This window comes from Lithobates pipiens, unplaced genomic scaffold, assembly GCF_037356315.1.
Source record: "Lithobates pipiens isolate NorthernLeopardFrog02 unplaced genomic scaffold, aLitPip1_a1.2 Scaffold_23, whole genome shotgun sequence".
Classification (NCBI taxonomy): Eukaryota; Metazoa; Chordata; class Amphibia; order Anura; family Ranidae; genus Lithobates; species Lithobates pipiens.
In genome coordinates this window covers 40834628-40855007 of record NW_027507785.1, presented here as the reverse complement: position 1 = coordinate 40855007, position 20380 = coordinate 40834628, and the positions used below count along the sequence as shown (strand labels likewise).

The 20380-nt window shown below is 44.8% G+C and overlaps 1 protein-coding gene across 7 annotated transcripts in view; it reads left to right on the top strand.

Annotated features, from left to right (window-relative positions):
* Positions 1-20380, top strand: part of GDPD5 (glycerophosphodiester phosphodiesterase domain containing 5) — a 333808-nt gene that overhangs the window by 92789 nt on the left and 220639 nt on the right. Inside the window, exon 1 of one of the 7 annotated variants that reach the window (XM_077451452.1) lies at positions 16377-16394. The exons of the other annotated variants lie outside the window; for them this stretch is intronic. The gene's annotated coding sequence lies outside the window, so the exon portion shown is untranslated. Of the gene's footprint in view, positions 1-16376; positions 16395-20380 lie in introns of those variants that run through there. 7 annotated transcript variants of the gene reach the window in all.

The window sequence follows — 20380 nt, the reverse complement described above, 5'->3', positions numbered from 1 at the left end:
TTAATCCCATAGAAAATATGTGGAGGAAGCTGAAGGTTCGACTTACCAAACGGCCTCAGCCTCAAAACCATAATGACTTGGAGAATCTGTAGAGAGGAGTGGGACAAAATCCCTCCTGAGATGTGTGCAAACCTGGTGGCTAATTACAAGAAATGTCTGACCTCTGTGATTGCCAACAGGGGTTTTACTAAGTCGTGTTTTGCCAAGGGGTCAAATACCCATTTCACCCATTAATCACTTGCTTACTGGGCACTTAAACCCCTTTCTGTCAAGGTCAGTTTTCAGCAATGTTGCACTTTGAATGACAGTTGCGCGGTCATGCAACCATGTACCCAAATTCAATTTTTACCATTTTTTTTTTTTCACTCAAGTAGAGCTTTCTTTTGGGGGTATTTTATTTTTTGATTTAAAAATGAAAAAAGACTGAAAATTCTGGAAAAAAACAAACTTTCTTAGTTTGTAATAGAAATGTTGAAAACTGGGTAATTTTTCTCCTCCGTTGATGTGCGCTAATAGGGCGGCACTGATGTGTGCTGATCGCCGGTGTTTAGTCACATATGGCGACCCATCACATTTGGCTACCCGCTGGACCGCGCATGTGCGACACCGCCATATGCGTTCCACCCCTGAGTCCAGGTTCAAGCTCCACCATCCAAGTGGACATAGAGTTATATTATAATAATGCTGAGCGAAGCGAGGCCGCAAGGGGCCCTGTGCTGGAATGCATATGGCGGCGTCACGCATGCGCACTCCAGCGGGTAGCAAAAGGTGAAGGGTAGCCGAATGTGATGTGACAGCGGCACTGGTGGGCACAGACAAGGCAGCGGCGGCTCTGTGTGAGGGACCGATGTCCTGTGTACATCACATGATCAGCTGTCATTGGCTGATCACGCGGTAAGGGGCCAGTATCGGCCCCTTGCTCTGATCTGTGATCAGCTGAGTTTCATACTCGGTGATCACAGAGCGTGCCACTTGCACCCTGCAGGGACACGGTGACAACGCATGCTCGGGAGGACGTCTGTTGACAGCCATCCTTCAGCTATAGCGCGGGCAGTAGGTGGTTAAAGCGGGAGCCCGCCGGGAGTTCCGCCATTTTTTTTTTTTTTTTTTTTTAAAAGCCAGCAGCTACAAATACTGCAGCTGCTGACTTTTAAAATAAGGGCACTTACCTGCCCAGCGCGCCCGCGATGTCGGCACCCGAAGCCGATCTCTTGATCGTCTCTCGGGTGCTGCCGACGCCATCTTGGGTATGGGAATCAGGAAGTGGAGCCTTTCGGCTTCATTTCCCGGTTCCCTACTGCGCATGCGCGAGTCGCGCTGCGCAATAAGGATGGTCCCGCTGCCTCTGGGATCCGTGTGTTTCCCAGCAGGCAGCAGGGGACTTTCGGAAAGGGGCGTAATTTACGCCCTTTTCCGCAGATAGCTATGCCGGAAGTGGGTGCAGATACCTGTACTGTACAGGTACCTGCACCCCCCTCCCCCCTGAAAGGTGCCAATTGTGGCGCCGGAGGGGGGGGGGGATTCCAATGAGCAGAAGCTCCACTTTAGGGGGGACCTCCGATTTAAAATGCAAATCAATTTATAACTTTTTTTGAAATGCGTCTTTTCTTGGGCTATTTTTTTTTTCTCACTGTTAAAATAAACCTACCATTAAAATTATAGACTGTTCATTTTTGTCAGTGGGCAAATGTACAAAATCAGCAGGGGGTCAAATCATTTTTTTTCCCCTCGCTGTACAGTTCTCTTAGCCCCCTGCAAAGGCTTCTAAATACTCGTTGATCCTGCCAGTAGAGTCCACCTAATGCAGCTTCCTGATGGTGTGGCGACAATGCTGCACTGCTACTACACTCAGAGCAGAGTTGTCACTCATGCAGGCTGTGTTTGCACTGCAGTGGGAGGAGATGTTGCAGGGTGGTGTGGCTGGCAGTATTGTCGTGGCTGATCTATACCAGCTTGTAGTTTGTCAGTCATCTAGCCACACCTACTGCTTGGTACTGAATGCCTCCCACTGTGAGCTGCAGTGTCTGGAAGGGGGAGCGTGTGAGACAAATGGAGGATTTGGCTCAGTCAGAGAATCATGACGCCGGATCAGAAGACTGCGCAGGGCTTGAGGCCAGGTTATAGACATCCCCTGAAACTGAAGTTTCACTTTTGGCAATATACATTTTTACAAGACTCTCGCTCAAGTATTGGATGCTGGTGGGGCTGTGTATTTCAAAATTATTATGACAAAGCCGAGTCCGGTGGTTAAAACAAAGTGGTACCCTTAGTAGTCAGTTTGGTGCAGGCTGTACCAGTATCTCCAAAACAGAAGCCAGTTTGGTGCAGGCTGTACCAGTATCTCCAAAACAGAAGCCAGTTTGGTGCAGGCTGTACCAGTATCTCCAAAACAGAAGCAGGTAAGGATTTGCAGTAAAGTGTGATTGTGTGCTACGTATGATCTGCCCCTGGCAATGCATTTTTATTTAAGTTCTGCCACCATCTCTATGAATTGTAATGTGAAGTCGATACTTGGAGCTAGGTAGGACTTAATATCCGCTAAGAAGCCATGTAGTGATAAAGGGCACCTTCGTGATCAGAAAACGCTGACATTTATTAACTCATTAAAAAAAGATTGTTGTCCTTAGGCCTAGCTTGGACTTCCAATATTGGATCTGTTCCATATGAATGCTTTTATTTTTATTTATTTATTTTTTATTAAACTTCCAGGTTTACCTCCTGAAATGTAATTGTTTTGCTGAGGTATAATCTGCTTTTATTTTGCTTTTATTTTGACTAACTTGTTTCCTTTCTTCCCTTCAACATTTTTAACCACTACAGCCCCAGAAGGTTTCCTCCCCTTCCTGACCAGAGCATTTTTTGCAATTTGGCACTGCGCCATTTTAACTGGTAATTGCGTGGTCGTGCGACGTACCCAAATAAAATTGATGTCTCCCCCCCCTGGTCTCTGCCGGACCTGGTTATTGGCTCCTACGGTGTCCAATCACAGCGGGAGCAGGTAACCAGCAGCCACAGGCCCCAGACCCGGAAGAAGCCACAACGTACAGGGTTTTTTTTTTTTTTCTGCGCGGGGCCACCCTGCCGCAGTAAAATGGGCAGTCCGAAACTGGTTAATTAAATTACTTTTCTGTTTTCATTAAATTTCTGTTTTCATTACATTAGAACCGGTGGTCTGCTCATTTAACCATTTGCTTAATGGGCACTTCAACCCCCCCCCCCCCCCTCCTGTCCAGACCAATTTTCAGCTTTCAGCACTTTGACAATTGTGCGGTCATACAACACTGTACCCAAACAATATTTTTTATCATTTTTTACCAGTGATGTCATAACCGGGTTTCTGGGCTTCTCTGTGCAGTGCAGGCAGATTATGGCAGGTAGGAGTGGCCAGCAGGGTGTTGTCTCTCCAGAGCCCCCAGTCCTAATGTATGCAGTGGGCTGGACCTTGGGAGGAGCTATGCAAATATCAAAATGCCTTGATGGGTGACTGTTCACCTGGAAGAAGTGTAGAATACCAACAGGCTGAAGGTAAGCAAAGCTTCATTTGGGCGTCATCCGCACTTGTGCCACTTTAAAGTAGTGTGATTTCCATTGCAACTTTGGATGTGACTTTGGCTTTGACTGTTGCACAACTGTCACAACATTTTAGATGCGCCTTTCATGTGACTTGAGAGTTTACATTGCAGTGTATGGCACTCAAGTCGTATGCATTTGAACAGCTTGAAATGCATGGGCTGTGACTTGTCATAAGACTGTGTCCAGTCGCATGACAAGTCGCACACGTGTGAAAGGAGCCTTGCACTGGTCTCAGCTTGTAAAGCACAGGGTAATTCTGCAATGTTGATTTCCCTGGGTGTTTAAAAAGCATACGTTTTTGTTTTTCGTCAAGCCCCAAGTTCACAGCAGAACGCGGTATTTGAAACCTGTGTTCTGTGTGGGTTTCCCACACCATGTTCAAAACGCAGTGCAGTTGCGATCTGCAGCAGGTGTCAATGTTAAGTTACCATCACCCCATATGCAGGTCGCAAAGGCAGTACGTTTGCCTGCAGCAGATCACGTGGTATAGAAGACTTGTGCGATCCAGTTGCAGTGAGTTTCCGAGTAGTGCATGAATTAAAGTAGAATGGGCTCAAATGGCACCGCACTGAGCCGCATGTAAATCGCAGCTTGTTCCTGTGCGATTCCCAGTGTGAACCGGCCCTAAAAGTGCAGTTATCCTTTTAAGGGGGGGGGTTTGACGCTGATACACCTTTAATACCACAAACTTGGCATGAACACGAGGCCTGGAATCAGAAGCTGGCACACATAATCTTATCATTGCCGCAGGGCACAAGGGTCAGCAACCATCAATGGCTGCATTGTCACTGCCTGCAATATAATCTTCCATTCACCTGTGACTTGGAGTCCTTCCATCCCGTCTGACTGGCTCTCTGTTACGTTGTGTATTTCAAATGTGGTTTTGAATCAAATGTTTTCCCTTATTTTATTTTTTTTGGAGGTGTGTGTGTGTGGGGGGGGGGGGGGGGGGCGCGTGGGCTACTTTGCATGCTTTCCAATTGTTTGTTTCTCTGGGCATGTATAGTAATGGGGGTATTGGCATGGTTATGGTGCCATCTTTTTTCCTTCCAACAGTCCATTATACTTGTGTCCCTTATTTTGCCATGATCCTATGCAATATGCATGGGCTCTTATTCCCATGCCCTCTACTTGTATTGTTATTGACTTCATGGTACGTTCACTGGATGCCCCTATAGCACCCTTACTGTTGCTTGGTAGGTAGGCTCTGTTGCCTCCCTCCCAGTCTTCTGGAACTTTCTGGATGGTTCCAGAATCTAGTGGGTGGAGGGATAGAGGCTGCAGCCTGAATATTTATAGCATTACACCAATCTCTGGGAAGCAACCTGGAAGCATCCTTTAATGGGGCCTGGAAGCAACCTTTAACAACGGGGCCACCCGATCCTGCCCCCCCCCCCCATGTGAATGAGTAGGGGTACATTGTACCCCTACTCATTCACCATAAAGTGTCAAAAATAAAGTCCCCACAATTTGTAGATTCATCATCAGTTGCGCTACCCGCTGGACCCTGGAAAAAAAAAGCTCCGCCCGGGACAAAGGCTAACCACCAACTGCCTGCTCCATTTGACAGTTCTTAAATAGATAAGGGGTGGGGGCACATGACATCACCTGGTGGCACCGCCCCCATATGACATCACCGACCCAGCATTCACCAATTGGTGAGGTCATACGGGGCGGTTAACATTTTTCCTATTGCCAGCAGTGGCTTGCGGTCAGGAATATTTTTAAATGTTTTGTTTTTTTTCTTTATAAATGTCGGTTTTGCTGCAGGAGGTTCTATACATGTTACATATGCGCCACTTTATAAGCAGACTAAGGGGACTCCACAGGCCCTTTATTTAAAGATATATTTTTGTTTGAAAATTAAAATCACTGCTGCTGCAAGAGCGGGACCTGGTATGAGCGGGACCCAGCAGTAGTCCAGCACTCGTTAAAGCCTCTCTGATTTATTTATTTTTTGGTGTGCAGGTGCACGAGTGTGACCCAGCAGAGGTCCAGCACTCGATGTAGCCGCTCCATTATAATATAATATATTTATATATATATTTTTTTTTGTGTGCAGAGGTATGAGCAGGACCCAGCTGAGGTTCAACACTCTATGAAGCCACTCTGTGATTTTACGGTTTGTTTAAAACAGAAATTAGATTTTCTTTTTTTCACAGTATGAACAGTTGGCCAAACAGATGAACTTCATTATAAAAATGATTCAGACAATTTGTTAGCAAATTAATTGGCAGATGAGCGCTCTGCTGCTACAACTGTTGACTGCCGTCCCTGGCTAGCTCAGCTTTTCTGGGAATTCAGGTCCTTCCAATATTTTCTCAGCCTATTTGTGCTTAGTAGAGGAGAGTGTGTTTGGTTGACATTTGGGATTATTTCAGAAGGTAGTTTATAAAGCAGGGATGATATTCTGCAACCCCCAAGCAACTGTATTTCAGCAGCTAAGCTCTCAGGTCAGGGAGATGTTTGGTTTTTATGGGTTACTGCACTTTACATATTCTTTGTCTTATTTTATATGGGATGGCATATGGACTTCAACTCTTAAGCTGCCAGACCAATTTTTCCTCATTTTAAGCCTTGATGCGTAGCACGTGTCTTTAACCATTAGAGACATTAAACGCCTTAATTAAAATAAAAAAGTGTCTTTTCATATACAGTGCCTTGCGAAAGTATTCGGCCCCCTTGAACTTTTCAACCTTTTACCACATTTCAGGCTTCAAACATAAATATATAAAATTTTTATTTTTTGAGAAGAATCACCAACAAGTGGGACACAATTGTGAAGTGGAACGAAATCTATTGGATTTTTGAAACTTTTTTTAAAAATAAATGAGTGGGGCGCGCAAAATTATTCGGCCCCCTTGCGTTTAATACTTTGTAGAGCCACCTTTTGCTGCGATTACAGCTGCAAGTCGCTTGGGGTATGTCTCTATCAGTTTTGCACATCGAGAGACTGAAATTCTTGCCCATTCTTCCTTGCAAAACAGCTCGAGCTCAGTGAGGTTGGATGGAGAGCGTTTGTGAACAGCAGTTTTCAGCTCTTTCCACAGATTCTCGATTGGATTCAGGTCTGGACTTTGACTTGGCCATTCTAACACCTGGATACGTTTATTTGTGAACCATTCCTTTGTAGATTTTGCTGTATGTTTGGGATCATTGTCTTGTTGGAAGATAAATCTCCGTCCCAGTTTCAGGTCTTTTGCAGACTCCAACAGGTTTTTATCCAGAATGGTCCTGTATTTGGCTGCCTCCATCTTCCCCTCAATTTTAACCATCTTCCCTGTCCCTGCTGAAGAAAAGCAGGCCCAAACCATGATGCTGCCACCACCATGTTTGACAGTGGGGATGGTGTGTTGAGGGTGATGAGCTGTGTTGCTTTTACGCCAAACATATCGTTTTGCATTGTGGGCAAAAAGTTGGATTTTGGTTTCATCTGACCAGAGCACCTTCTTCCACATGTTTGGTGTGTCTCCCAGGTGGCTTGTGGCAAACTTTAGACGAGACTTTTTATGGATATATTTGAGAAATGGCTTTCTTCTTGCCACTCTTCCATAAAGGCCAGATTTGTGCAGTGTACGACTGATTGCTGTCCTATGGACAGACTCTCCCACCTCAGCTGTAGTTCTCTGCAGTTCATCCAGAGTGATCATGGGCCACTTAGCTGCATCTCTGATCAGTCTTCTCCTTGTCTGAGCTGAAAGTTTAGAGGGACGGCCAGGTCTTGGTAGATTTGTAGTGGTCTGATACTCCTTCCATTTCAAAATTATCGCTTGCACAGTGCTCCTTGGGATGTTTAAAGCTTGGAAAATCTTTTTGTATCCAAATCCGGCTTTAAACTTCTCCACAACATTAAGGACCTACCTGGTGTGTTCCTTGGTTTTCATGATGCTCTCTGCGCTTTCAACAGAACCCTGAGACTATCGCAGAGCAGGTGCATTTATACAGAGACTTGATTACACACAGGTGGATTCTATTTATCACCATCAGTCATTTAGGACAACATTGGATCATTCAGAGATCCTCGCTGAACTTCTGGAGTGAGTTTGCTGCACTGAAAGTAAAGGGGCCGAATAATTTTGCACGCACCACTTTTCAGTTTTTTATTTGCTAAAAAAGTTTAATATCCAATAGATTTCATTCCACTTCACAATTGTGTCCCACTTGTTGGTGATTCTTCACAAAAAATAAAAATGTTATATCTTTATGTTTGAAGCCTGAAATGTGGCAAAAGGTTGAAAAGTTCAAGGGGGCCGAATACTTTCGCAAGGCACTGTATATACAGTGGCAAAAATAATAATTTGATCCCCTGCAGATTCTCTAAGTTTTCCCATTTACGAAGAAATTAAGGGTCTATAACGTTTTATCACGGGTGTATTTTAATTGACAGAATATCAACCAAAAATCCAGAAAAAGACACAATACAAATGTTATAAATTTGAGTTGCAGTTCAGGGAGTAAAAGTATTTGATCCCGAAGCAAAATATGACTTGGTACTTGGTGGCGAAACCCTTGTTGGCAAGCACAGAGGTAAGATGTTTCTTGTAGTTGGAAAATTAAGACTCCCATAGGTTGGCGTGTAAATTGCCATCATCCCTGAAAGAATTTAAAAAAATTAAAAACCTCAAATGGGATTTTAAAGGCAATTTTAGTCAAAGGGAAAAATTGTATATAAAACATATAAATGCATTCATACGTTTCTTGTAGTTGGTGGATAGGTTTGTACACATCTCAGGAGGAATTTTGGTCCACTCTTTATAGATCATCTCTAAATCTTTAAGGTTTCTCGGCTGTCTTTTGGCAACATGAAGTTTCAGCTCCCTCCATAAATTTTCTATAGTAATGTCTGGAGACTGACTAGGCCACACCACGACCTTAAAGAGGGATTCCACCAAAAAAAAAAATATTAAAAGCCAGCAGCTATAAATACTACAGCTGCTGACTTTTAATAAATGGACACTCACCTGTCCCGGGTTCCAGCGATGTCGGCAGCCGAGATCGATCGCTCGGCTCTCGGCTGCTGCCGCCACCATTCTCGGTGAGGGAATCAGGAAATGAAGCGAATCGGCTTCACTTCCCGGTTCCCTACTGCGCATGCGCGAGTCGCGCAGCGCAATAGTAAATCTCCGCGCTGTCACTGGGACCCGTGTGTGTCCCAGCAGACAGCACGGCAGGGCAGGAAATGGCGTAGACTCCCACGGGAGTCTATGCCCGGAAGTGGGTGTAAATACCTGTCTTTGACAGGTATCTCCACCCCCCTCCCCCCTGAAAGGTGTCAATTGTGACACCGGAGGGGGGGAGGGATCCGATCAGCGGAGGTTCCACTTTAGGGTGGAATCCCGCTTTAATGTGCTTCTTGAGCCACTTCTTTGTTGCCTTGGCAGTTTTTGAGTCATTGTCATGCTGGAAGACCCATCTTCAAGTGTTTTTAGAAGGTTCTCATCTGAGATTTTACAATACATGGCCCCATCTACTGGCCCCTCAATTCAGTAAAGTCAGCCCGTACCTTTTAGCAGAGAAATGGCCCCAAAGCATAATGTTTCCACTTCTGTGCGTCTTGACTGTAGGGATGGTGTTCTTAGGCTTCATGTACACAACTGCTAGTAAGCGGACGTTTAGGAGCAGTTGGGCATTATTATTTTTTCACCTGCTCCTGAACTCTCCTCTGTTATCTTATCAGTACATGTACACAGAGCGTTTATAGTAGTTTCTAGGCAGTTGAGTTTGGAGGCTTTTTTTGAACTGCAAAAAAATGGGTGCAGAAGTGGAGTTTAGAGGCATTTCAAATGCTTTTAAGCGTGGTAACTCGCATTTAGCTGCGTTTCGGTTACAGGAGTTTTTCGTTTTTGCTTATTTTGCAAAAAGGACGTGTTAAACATGGGTTACTATCTGTCAAGTTAAATCATTCAGGACAGGTTGTAAAAATGTCCCGTATATATGTAGCCTTAGAGCAGGGGTCTCAAACTGGTGGCCCTCCAGCTGTTGCGGAACTATAAGTCCCATCATGCCTCTGCCTGTGGGAGTCATGCTTGTAACTGTCAGCCTTGCAATGCCTGGTGGGACTTGAAGTTCTGAAACAGCTGGAGGGCTGCCAGTTTGAGACCTCTGCCTTAGTCATAGCATTTTTTTTCTTCCTCCAAACATGGTGAGCTGAGTTAATGCCAAGGAGCTCAATTTTGGTCTCACCTGACCACAGCACTATATACCAACCCTTCTCTGAATCATTTAGATGTTCATTGGCAGACTTCAGACGGCCTGCACGTGTGTCTTCTTGAGGGGGACCTTGCGGGCGCTGCGGGATTTCAATCCATGTGTTACCAATGGTTGGTTTGGCGACTGTGGTCCCAACTGCCTTGAGAACATTCACCTTCTCCTGTATAGTTCTGGGCGGATTCCTCATTCATCATCCTTGACCCATGTGGTGAAATCTTGCATGGAGCTCCAGACCGAGGGCGATTTGATGCTTATTTTGTATTTCTTACATTTGCGAAAAAACGCTCCAACAGTCTTCTCCTTCTCACTGAGTTTCTTGCTAATGGTCTTGTAGCCTAGTGGCCATCAACCCTGTCCTCAAAGCCCACTATAACAGGCCAGGTTTGCAAGATAACTGAAATGCATGACAGGTGATATCGTTTGCTGCTCAGTGATTGCAGTATTCTAGTCTGCATCTCCCCAAGGTAATACATAAAACCTGACCTGTTGGTGGGTCCTGAGGACAGGGTTGATGATCACTGCTGTAGAACATTCCAGCCTTGTGCATCTCTAGTATCTCTTATCCCTGTCGTACTTTGACAGCTCTTTGGTCTTGCCCATGATGGTGAGGTTTGGATGGAAGAAAGGTTCTGTGGACAGGTGTCCTTTTTTTTTTTTTTTTGTCTTCTTTAGGAGCACCTTCATGAGTTGACAGGACTAATCTGTGTACCACATGAGCAACCCCCCCCCATGCCATTATTGAAAGCAAAGTGATTCTATTCTGCCATGATATATAAAACGCACAAATAGTTGAGGATCCTCAACATTCAGACATTTTTAGCTGGTATCACTGACACTGTAAAGTGTGTATGAATCGATCTTTTGTGTAGTGAATGTTCTGGAATGAGGTATTCGCTCCCACGTTGCTGTCAGATCTATTCTTCATGGAGTACACAGTGTTCTGTGTTTTTCATGAGAGGGTACGAGTGAGGAGAACGGTGCACAGGCGCTCGCCAATCACTTGAGCTCGAGCACTAGCGGTCGATTCTTCCACGTTTATTTGATAACACTTCAACAAGTAAACTTCAGATGGATTCAGTGTGATTCACAGAGCAATTTCTTCAGAAGAGCATCCAGTGAATCACTCGGGCTAAAATACATTGGTTGCTATGGATCTTTGTTCTGTTCATCCGCCGCACAGCGTAGCTTCGGGTTATTTTAGAACGGTATGCATTAGTTGAGAAATTAGTAAATTGCTTTCGCTCTCTGCTTTCTTTGGCTCGACCACTGCAAGGAAGGAGAGGAATAGTAAAGCAGTCACCGTCTAGTATTGTTAACCCCCCCCCCGGCACAAAAACTTTCACATGTGTATACGCTCCCCGGACGCTTTATTAGGTAAACCTGTTAAATTACTTGGTAACATAAATTGCGAATCAGCCAATCACATAGCAGCAATTCAGTGCATTTAGGCATCTAGGCTTGGTGAAGATGGCTTGCTGAAGTTCAAACCGGGCATCGGAATGGGGAAGAAAGGGGATTTAAGTGACGGAGTGTGGCATTGTTGGTGCCAGTCGGGCTGATCTGAGTAATTCAAAAACTGCAGATTTACTGGGATTTTAACGCACAACCTCCAGAGAAAACATCCAGTGAGCGGCAGTTGTATGGAGAAAAATGCCTGGTCAGAATGGGCAGACTGGTTCCAGATGATAGAAAGGCAACATTAACTCAAATAACCACTTGTTACAACCAAGGTATGCAGAATACCATCTCTGAACGCACAACACATTGAACCTTGAAGCAGATGGGCTACAGCGGCTGAAGACCACACCGGGTGCCACTCCTGTCAGCTAAGAACAGGAAACTGAGGCTACAATTCACACAGAATCGCCAAAATTGGACAATAGAATATTGGAAAAACGCTGCCTGGTCTGATTCTCGATTTCATCTGCGACATTCAGATGGTCGGGTCAGAATTTGGCATAAACCTGAAAGCATGTCACAAGTTTATGTAATACCTTTTTATGTTGTACTGTTTTCTGTACCGGTAAGTTTGTGGCCGGTTGTTGCCCACAATGTGTGGCTTGTTATAACATGTATTGTAAAAAAATGAAATAAAAAAATGAAAATGGTTCAGGCTGCTGGTGATGTAATGGTGTGGGGGGGATATTTTCTTGGCACACTTTGGGCCTCTTAATACCAATTGAGCATCATTTAACCACTTAAGGACCAGGTCTTTCAGACTCTGTGTTTACACGTTTAAAACATTTTTTTTTTGCTAGAAAATTACTTATGCCACGTACACGCGACCGGACTTTTTGACAGCAAAGGTCCGACGGAAGGAGTCTGTCGGACAATTCGATCGTGTGTGGGCTCCATTGGAACCTTTGCTTGCCAAAAATATGGCAGACTTTATAAATAGAACATGTTTTAAATTTTCCCACCGGAATTCTGCTGGACCGAGAAATACGTTCGTGTGTATGCTAGTCCGACGGACAAAAATCGACGCTAGGGCAGCTACTGGCTATGAACTTCCTTATTCTAGTCCGGTCGTACATCATCACGTTTTGAATCCGTCAGACTTTGGTGTGATTGTGTGTGGCCAAGTCCGTTCATTCGGAAAGTCCGTCGGAACTCTGCCAAAAGTCCGTCGGAAAGACCGTCGGACCTATTCCCTCGAAGTCTGGTCGTGTCTACGCGGAATTAGAACCCCCAAACATTATATTTTTTTCTAACACCCTAGAAAATGGGGTGGGGTGTTTTTTAAAAAACTTTAGTTTTTTTTTTCTATTTATTTTGTAGCAGCTGACTTTTTTTTTATTTTTTTTTTTTTAGGGGGCACAAACGATAATCTACCTTTTTGTGTGCCCCACATGATTTTATAAACCCAGATATTACCTTGTCAAATTAGCAGTGATGACATCACTGTTCTGTACATGGCCTGCGCATAGGATGGAGCTGTGGGAGGGACCCAACAGGCCCCACCCACTCCAGGCTGCCTGCAGATACTACAGGGGGGGCGGAGACGAGACCAGTCTCCCTGTACAATAGAGATGGCAGCAATGCGCGGTCTTTATTACAGGAAGTTCCTACATAGAGGGAAAGTCTCACACTGTGGATTACTGCACAGATGTGGAAGAAATAGTTATAATACGAATACACACGGCTCTTGTATTTGGACAATATTTGCTTATGCCGGAGTTCAGCTCTAAAGACGTCATGTGAGCCAGTATGCCTGCATGTTTATATAGAATGATGGATAAAGTTTACATTGATAAAGTAATGGGATTAATGGCATTTACAACCCCATTTTGTTTATCTTGTGATTTTGAGACACCTTTGGCTTATCTGTAATGTAGAAGAGGGTTCCCAGACACACCCACTGCAGGCTCCTTGCTGTCACTCACAGCCTGCAATACCAAATGGTCTCTGTTAAAGTGAGCCTCTCAGTACCTTTTTTAATTCTGCTTGAATAGGTTCCCGATGGTTACAGTATACAGCAAATGATAGTCTTTTATTTAAAACAAAAAAAAGAAACTTCTGAGCTGTGCAGCAGTGACTTTGCCAAGGTTGAAAAGATATTGGTCTGCTGCAGCAAGGAAAAAGCCTTTCTCCTCTCCCGCCGTTTTCAGATGATTTCTTTGTAGCAAATCACAACGTATGAGATGCTGCGGTGGTCGGGGGGGGGTGTGTTTGGCTGTTATGTGTCAGACATTTGTGAACACAACCAAGGACTGGGCAGGCACCAGGATATTTATGGTTGCGTCATCTTTGGTTTGGTTTGGCTGTGGACCTTGGGGGGAGTGTCGGGGATTGGCTGTGGACCTTGGGGGGGGGGGGGGGGGGGGCGCTGGGGATGAGTTGGGGTTTGGCTGTGCACGTTGGGAGGGGGGGGGGCTGGGGATGAGAGTCGGGGTTCGGCTGTGCACGTTGGGAGGGGGGGGCTGGGGATGAGTCGGGGTTCGGCTGTGCACCTTGGGGGGGGGGGGCTGGGGATAAGAGTCGGGGTTTGGCTGTGCACCTTGGGGGGGGGGGGCGCTGGGGATGAGTTGGGGCTTGGCTGTGCACGTTGGGAGGGGGGGGGCTGGGAATGAGAGTCGGGGTTTGGCTGTGCACGTTGGGAGGGGGGGGGCTGGGGATGAGAGTCGGGGTTCGGCTGTGCACGTTGGGAGGGGGGGGGGCTGGGGATGAGTCGGGGTTCGGCTGTGCACGTTGGGAGGGGGGGGGGCTGGGGATGAGTCGGGGTTCGGCTGTGCACCTTGGGGGGGGGGGCTGGGGATAAGAGTCGGGGTTTGGCTGTGCACCTTGGGGGGGCGCTGGGGATGAGTTGGGGTTTGGCTGTGCACGTTGGGAGGGGGGGGGGGCTGGGAATGAGAGTCGGGGTTTGGCTGTGCACGTTGGGAGGGGGGGGGCTGGGGATGAGAGTCGGGGTTCGGGGATGTGGACCTTGGGAGGGGGGGGGCTGGGGATATGTGTGTGTGTGTGTGTGTATATATGTATGTGTGTGTGTGTGTGTGTGTGTGTATATATATATATATGTGTGTGTGTGTGTGTATATATATATATATATATATATATATATATATATATATATATATATATATATATATATATATATATATATATATATATATATATATATATATATATATATATATATATAGCAGAGTGGATGGTCCGGTGTTGTGTAATGCAGGTATGAAGTCACATGGCGGTGATGATGTGGAAGGAATGTGAACAATGTGCCTCTTATCTCCCTGGCCTGAGATTCTGGAGAAGAGAATTCTAATGGATGTTTGTAAAGTGACTAATGGTGACAAAGCTGAGCGCTGCCATTCCCCGACCCTCCTGATGTTTGTGTTCGTTATGTAACTTCCCAGCAGTGTTACTTTTTTCCCTTTTTTGTGTGTTGGAGCGGCGGGGAGCAGATTGCGTGTTCCCTGCACATCATTAAAAGCTCTTTTGTGGTTCAGAGACGTTCTCAACAAATCTCATATTTAATAGCTGGAAAATGAAAGGGTGGATATCCGCAAAGTCCTCCGCTTTTGGTTTTATCTGCTTGTTAAATGTCAGTAGCATTTAGTTGTTGGGGGAGAGAGGAGCAGAGAGCGTACACAGAGCGGCGAATGGCGGCCACCTCCTGAACAGCACTTGCCGGCTTTTAATGGCTAAACCGCATTTTAGCACATGTTTTAGGCGGGGCGGGGGGGGGAGGGGGGGGGGGGGGAAAGTACACAGTAGATTCATGGGCGAGTTTCCAAAGACTTCTACTATGAGTGGGGTTATTGGAAGCTGCTTCCTACTATGAGTGGATATCATTGCAAGTTGGCTCCTACTATGAGTGGATGTCATGGGAAGCCGGTTCCTACTATGAGTGGATGTCATGGGAAGCCGGTTCCTACTATGAGTGGATGTCATGGGAAGCCGGTTCCTACTATGGGTGGATGTTACACGTGAAGCCGGCTCCTACCATGAGTGGATGTTACACGGGAAGCCGGCTCCTACCATGAGTGGATGTCACTGGAAGCCGGTGTTTTGTCAGATTAGGCGACCCGCCAGAATGTGTAATGGAAGTGACATTCCGTCGCCGCCATCTTGCTACACCCCACACTCCTCTATAGTAAGCATACACTGAGAAGGGGGAAGGCGGACATCCCACTGAAGTTTTGCATTTTACACTTATTTTTAACAGTAAACTGAGGTTATTTTTCGTGAAATACAGTACTTAGAACTCCGTCTGGTTAGATGTTGAATTTTAAAAGCAGCACCAAGTATGTGGCTCTCACAGGGTTGCCAATCTGACAGAAGTTTGCTGCTTTTAAAATTCAACATCTAAACATTCATACAGAGTTCCAACTACTTTATTTCACTATATAAAATTAAGTTTACTGTTAAAAATAAGTGTAAAATGCAAAACTCCGGTGGGTGTAACAAGATGTCTACTTCCCCCTGCTTGGTGTATCCTTACTATGGAGGGGTGTGGCAAGATGGCGGCTATGGAACGTCACTTCTGTTACACATTGTGACGGGTTGCCTAATCCGAAGAAACACCGGTTCATACTATGAGTGGGGGGTCATTGCAAGCCCCCTACCTCCTTAAAAATACAATAAAATTGTTAAAATGAACCTTTCAGTAACTTTGTAGGTGTACTTTATTATGATTATTATTATTATTAAATACACAATTTATATGGCATCAACAGTTAGCACAACGCTTTACAACATGAGGGCAGACAACACATTTACAATACAATTCAATACAGGCGAAATCTGAGGGCTCTGCTCATAAGAGCTTACAATCTAACGATATACAGCAAGAGCACATAAAGAAAAAAAAGTTCTTTACAGTTGAAAAGAAGTCTTTGCGCTCCAGTCCAATGACTTTGCCTTGGCTGAGATGTCTTCCTTCTGCAAGCAGGAGGAAGCCTTTCCTCGGTCTCCCCTCCCCCCACTGATCCGAGACTGTACATTGTAACTTTGTAGCAAGTTGCAAGGTGAGAGATCTGTGTCGGACATTTGTGAACGCGCACAGGCACCAGCATTTACATGATTTGTATGATTTTTTTTTTTTTTTTTTTTTTAAAAGGCCCTGGATGACGTCTGAATAAAGATGGCTCTGTCTTCTGAAGAGGAAGGTAAAGTCATGGCAGAGATAATCTGTAAGACGGGTTGTAGATACCTGGTAGGGCATCCATGCACTTAAACTGAAAACAGTTTTTTTTGATTGTGTATTCCAGGTGCCTGTCTTGGCTCTTCCTATTTGTTGATGCCAGACATGCCAGCCTCAGATAAGGAGGTTGATGGTCTATATTTAGACATCTGGTATAAATAAATAATAGTCTATATTTAGATGTCTGCGCGGCTCTGTAGAAATGATTTGTGGACCATTCACACCGAAATGTTCTGTTGCGGTTATTGCACATGCGGTACTGCATTTTTTTTGGCATGTGTTAATTTCCGTTGCTTTAGGGCAAGCCATTTATTATGAATTGGGTGCTAATGCACAGCAATGGATGCTAAAGGTGTGCATTGTTAAGACAGAGCATGGCAACGCATGGTATCTGCGTAGTGTGGTGTTGAACCTTTACTGTATGTTGTGTCATTGACAATGAATGGCACTGCATGCGTTATAGCAGGGCTTGACAAATTTGCTTTGAAGTTGGCAGCCATTTTTAATTTTTATTTTTCACCATTCGCCTACCAGGCACTTTCACCCCCTTCCCGACCAGGCCATTTTCTAGCTTTGGGCGCTGTTGCACTTTGAACAATGTTGGCATACAACACCGTACCCATGCTCATAATTTTTTTGAGATAGTTATTTTTATTTTTTATTTTTTTTTTGGTATTAGATCATCATTGGGATTTTTTGCTAAAGAAACGAAAAAAAAAAAAACCCAAAAAATGTAAATCTTTTTTTTTTTTTTGCAAATTTTATCTTCACTGATGTGCACTGACGGCACACCACTGATGATCGGGGCGCTGACAGCGAGAAAAGCTGCACAATTAATTGTCAATCGTCAATGGAATAGACTTTGTGTGTAAATGTAAAAAGTTTAACCACTTAAACACTAAACCCTTTTCTGACATTTGTTGATTTCAATATATATTGATATATATAAAAGAAATTTAGTAGACACCCTAGAGAATAAAATGGATGTTTCAATATTCTATGAAATATCTATTTGCGCAGCGGTCTTTCAAATGCAATTTAAAAAAAAAAAAATTACTTTAATGAATTAAAAAATGTAAATAAAAAAAAACAAAGTAAGGCCATTTTTTTTTCTTTTTTTTTTTTTTTATAATCTGAAAGATTTTGTCGCGAGAATCCTAATCTCTTTTATTCTAAGCAAAAAACTTGTGATTCTCATTTTGGCCAGAATCATGCAGCTCTAATGGGGCGGCACTGATGGTCGGTGTAAATGTCCCATCACAGGATAGCTAGTTATCTGCTTTTCTTTTCCTCGCGCTATGACATCCCTGAGGGTGGGCAATGCCGATGACTGGCTTTCGTTTCTATGTGATCATCTGTGATTGGACACGGCTGATAACATGGTAAAGGGCCACTGTGATTTGGCCCTTTACCTCAATCTGTGTCTGAAGGACACAGCGATCGCAGAGTGCGCCCGATGCACACCCCCGTTTGCGTGGCTTTGGGAGGACGTCAATAGATGTCCTCCCTGAACTGGCCATCTTTTAGCTATAAATCGATCAGCAAGTGGGAGGCAGATGCGGACGGCTGACAAAATCCCAGCACCAGGATGCAATGCCTAGTCGCTATGGCAACCTGGGATTTTTCGAGCCCTGCATTTATAGCAATGCAAGTTGCCACAACGCACAAGTGTTATTGGGCCCTGTATTTTTTGTTGGGGCTAGAGCTATCCTTTAATGCAGAAGTTAAATCTGCTATAGAAAAATGGCAACTGATCGCACACAAGACACACTTACCTGTGAACAAAACGCATTTCACCCCTAGTGGGCTTAATCGGTAAGGCCTCAACAATTAAGCCCAGTAGGGGGCGAAATGCTTGAGACCTCTCCTGCGGGATTAGGGAGCCGAGCTGAAGCCATCTTACCTAGTTTTAGTTCCGGTCACATTGAACCAGTGTCCTGTTTGCGATCGTTTTGCCATTTTTATGAAGCATATTATAGCTTGACAAGCGGTTTTATACATTCTGCACCAGTTCATTACATGTCATGCTGGCGGATATCATTGAACGGAGCATTAGAGCGGGCAACGGGCTTATGAAATTGTTAAATAAACCCTCTCCTGATTTTTACGTATCTTGTTTTACACTGTGACCCCATCACTGGGTCTCTGCAAATCTCTATGCCAGTGGTTCTCAACCCTGTCCTTGAGTACACCCAACAGGCCATGGTTTGGGAATTTCTATTAGATAAAATAGCTGTCCAAAATTGCAAGTCATTGACTGATTTAAAGCACTTGTGCAAGATAAAGGAAAACCTGCAAACATGGCCTGTTGGGTGTACTTGAGGACTGAGGTTGAGAACCACTTCTCTATGCAATGTGGGCAGATCGTGGCTGTGTTTACACCCAATGAACCCCGTCACTGGGTCTCTGCGATTCTCCATGTAATGCTGGGAGTCAATGGCTGGTTTTTATACCCAATGACCCCCATTACTGAGTCTCTGATTCTTTATGCAGTGTGGGCAGATCATGGCTGATGGGAAGGGTGCCTGGCAGGATGCTTCCTGAAAACCTCCCAGCACCCTCGGTACTCCTCTCAAGATCCCCCCCAGCCCTGATGCAAGCAGTGGGCTGCATCTTATATCACAATTGATGGGTGGATGTCTTAAGCAGGCTGCCTTTCCCTACGGACTGCCCAAAGTAACGTCCACATGTGATGCTGAGCCTCTATGATTGAAAGACCTGAAATCCAATGAATGGGGTAGGCTGGGGAGGAAAGTACTAGATGATGCTGGCTGTCCTCCAGCAATGAGGCAAGCTCTATCTGACTTGGTGCAGCTTCTATAATACATTATGAGAATTATCAGAATAAGCAAACTCTGTACAGGAGGGGAAGACGTCATCTTTACCTTTGCTGATTATTTCTAGCAATGTTGGGTGTTGGCAGCGGCTCCTCTGTATCCAGTGACGTGGGTTGTCGGATGGGCAGACATGCTGTGCTCTGAGATGGGTTGTCCTCTTAATCTCTTAAGCTGCAGATGATCCTTTGTGTGCATTGCTGACCTCTGCATAGGCAGATTGGTTGAAGGGAAAGTACAGTGCGTTTCCACTGAGCGCATTTGCTATTTTTCGATGTGTGCTTTTTTTTTTTTCTTTTACACATTTTCTGTGTTCATTTTTTTTACTGCATTAAATTTTTTTTCCAGCTATTGCCTTCTATGGGAACGCATCTGAATCACACATGTCATCACTTTTGAACAGGGATTTGATCCCAAAAAAAAGTGTGGACCCACCCACTCCAAATCCATACCAGAACCTTAGGTCTCTAGGTCTGATATGGATTTTGAGGGAACCCTCACGCCAAAAATCAAGAAAATGGCATAGGATAATGTTGATGCACAAAAGAGCCTCTTCCCCACAACCCTGGCCGGTGGTCGTGGGAGGGTCTGTGGGCAGCGGGCTTATTGGAATCTGCCGCCAGCTCCAAAAACTGAACCGCATCTAAAATCGCAGCTTCACAGCTGCTTTGGAAATTCAGTGAAAATGGAGGGACAATTCATACCGGACTTATGTGAATCCGGCCTAACAGACTGGGAGGAAGCCTGGGGATCCAACACCAGAAGTCCTGTATAGATTTAGGACTTCTGCACACTGGGTGTAAAAATAAAATGCTTCTTATACACTTCAGCCCCCCCCCCCCCACCCATTCTTATGCTTCTATATATAAAAATCTACATTTCTGTGCTCAAAAACGACTTGGAACCCCCAAACATACAGTATCTCACAAAAGTGAGTACACCCCTCACATTTTTGTAAATATTTTATTCTATCTTTTCATGTGACAACACTGAAAAAATTACACTTTGCTACAATGTAGTGAGTGTACAGCTTGTATAACAGTGTAAATTTGCTGTTCCCTCAAAATAATTCAACACACAGCCATTAATGTCTACACTGCTGGCAACAAAAGTGAGT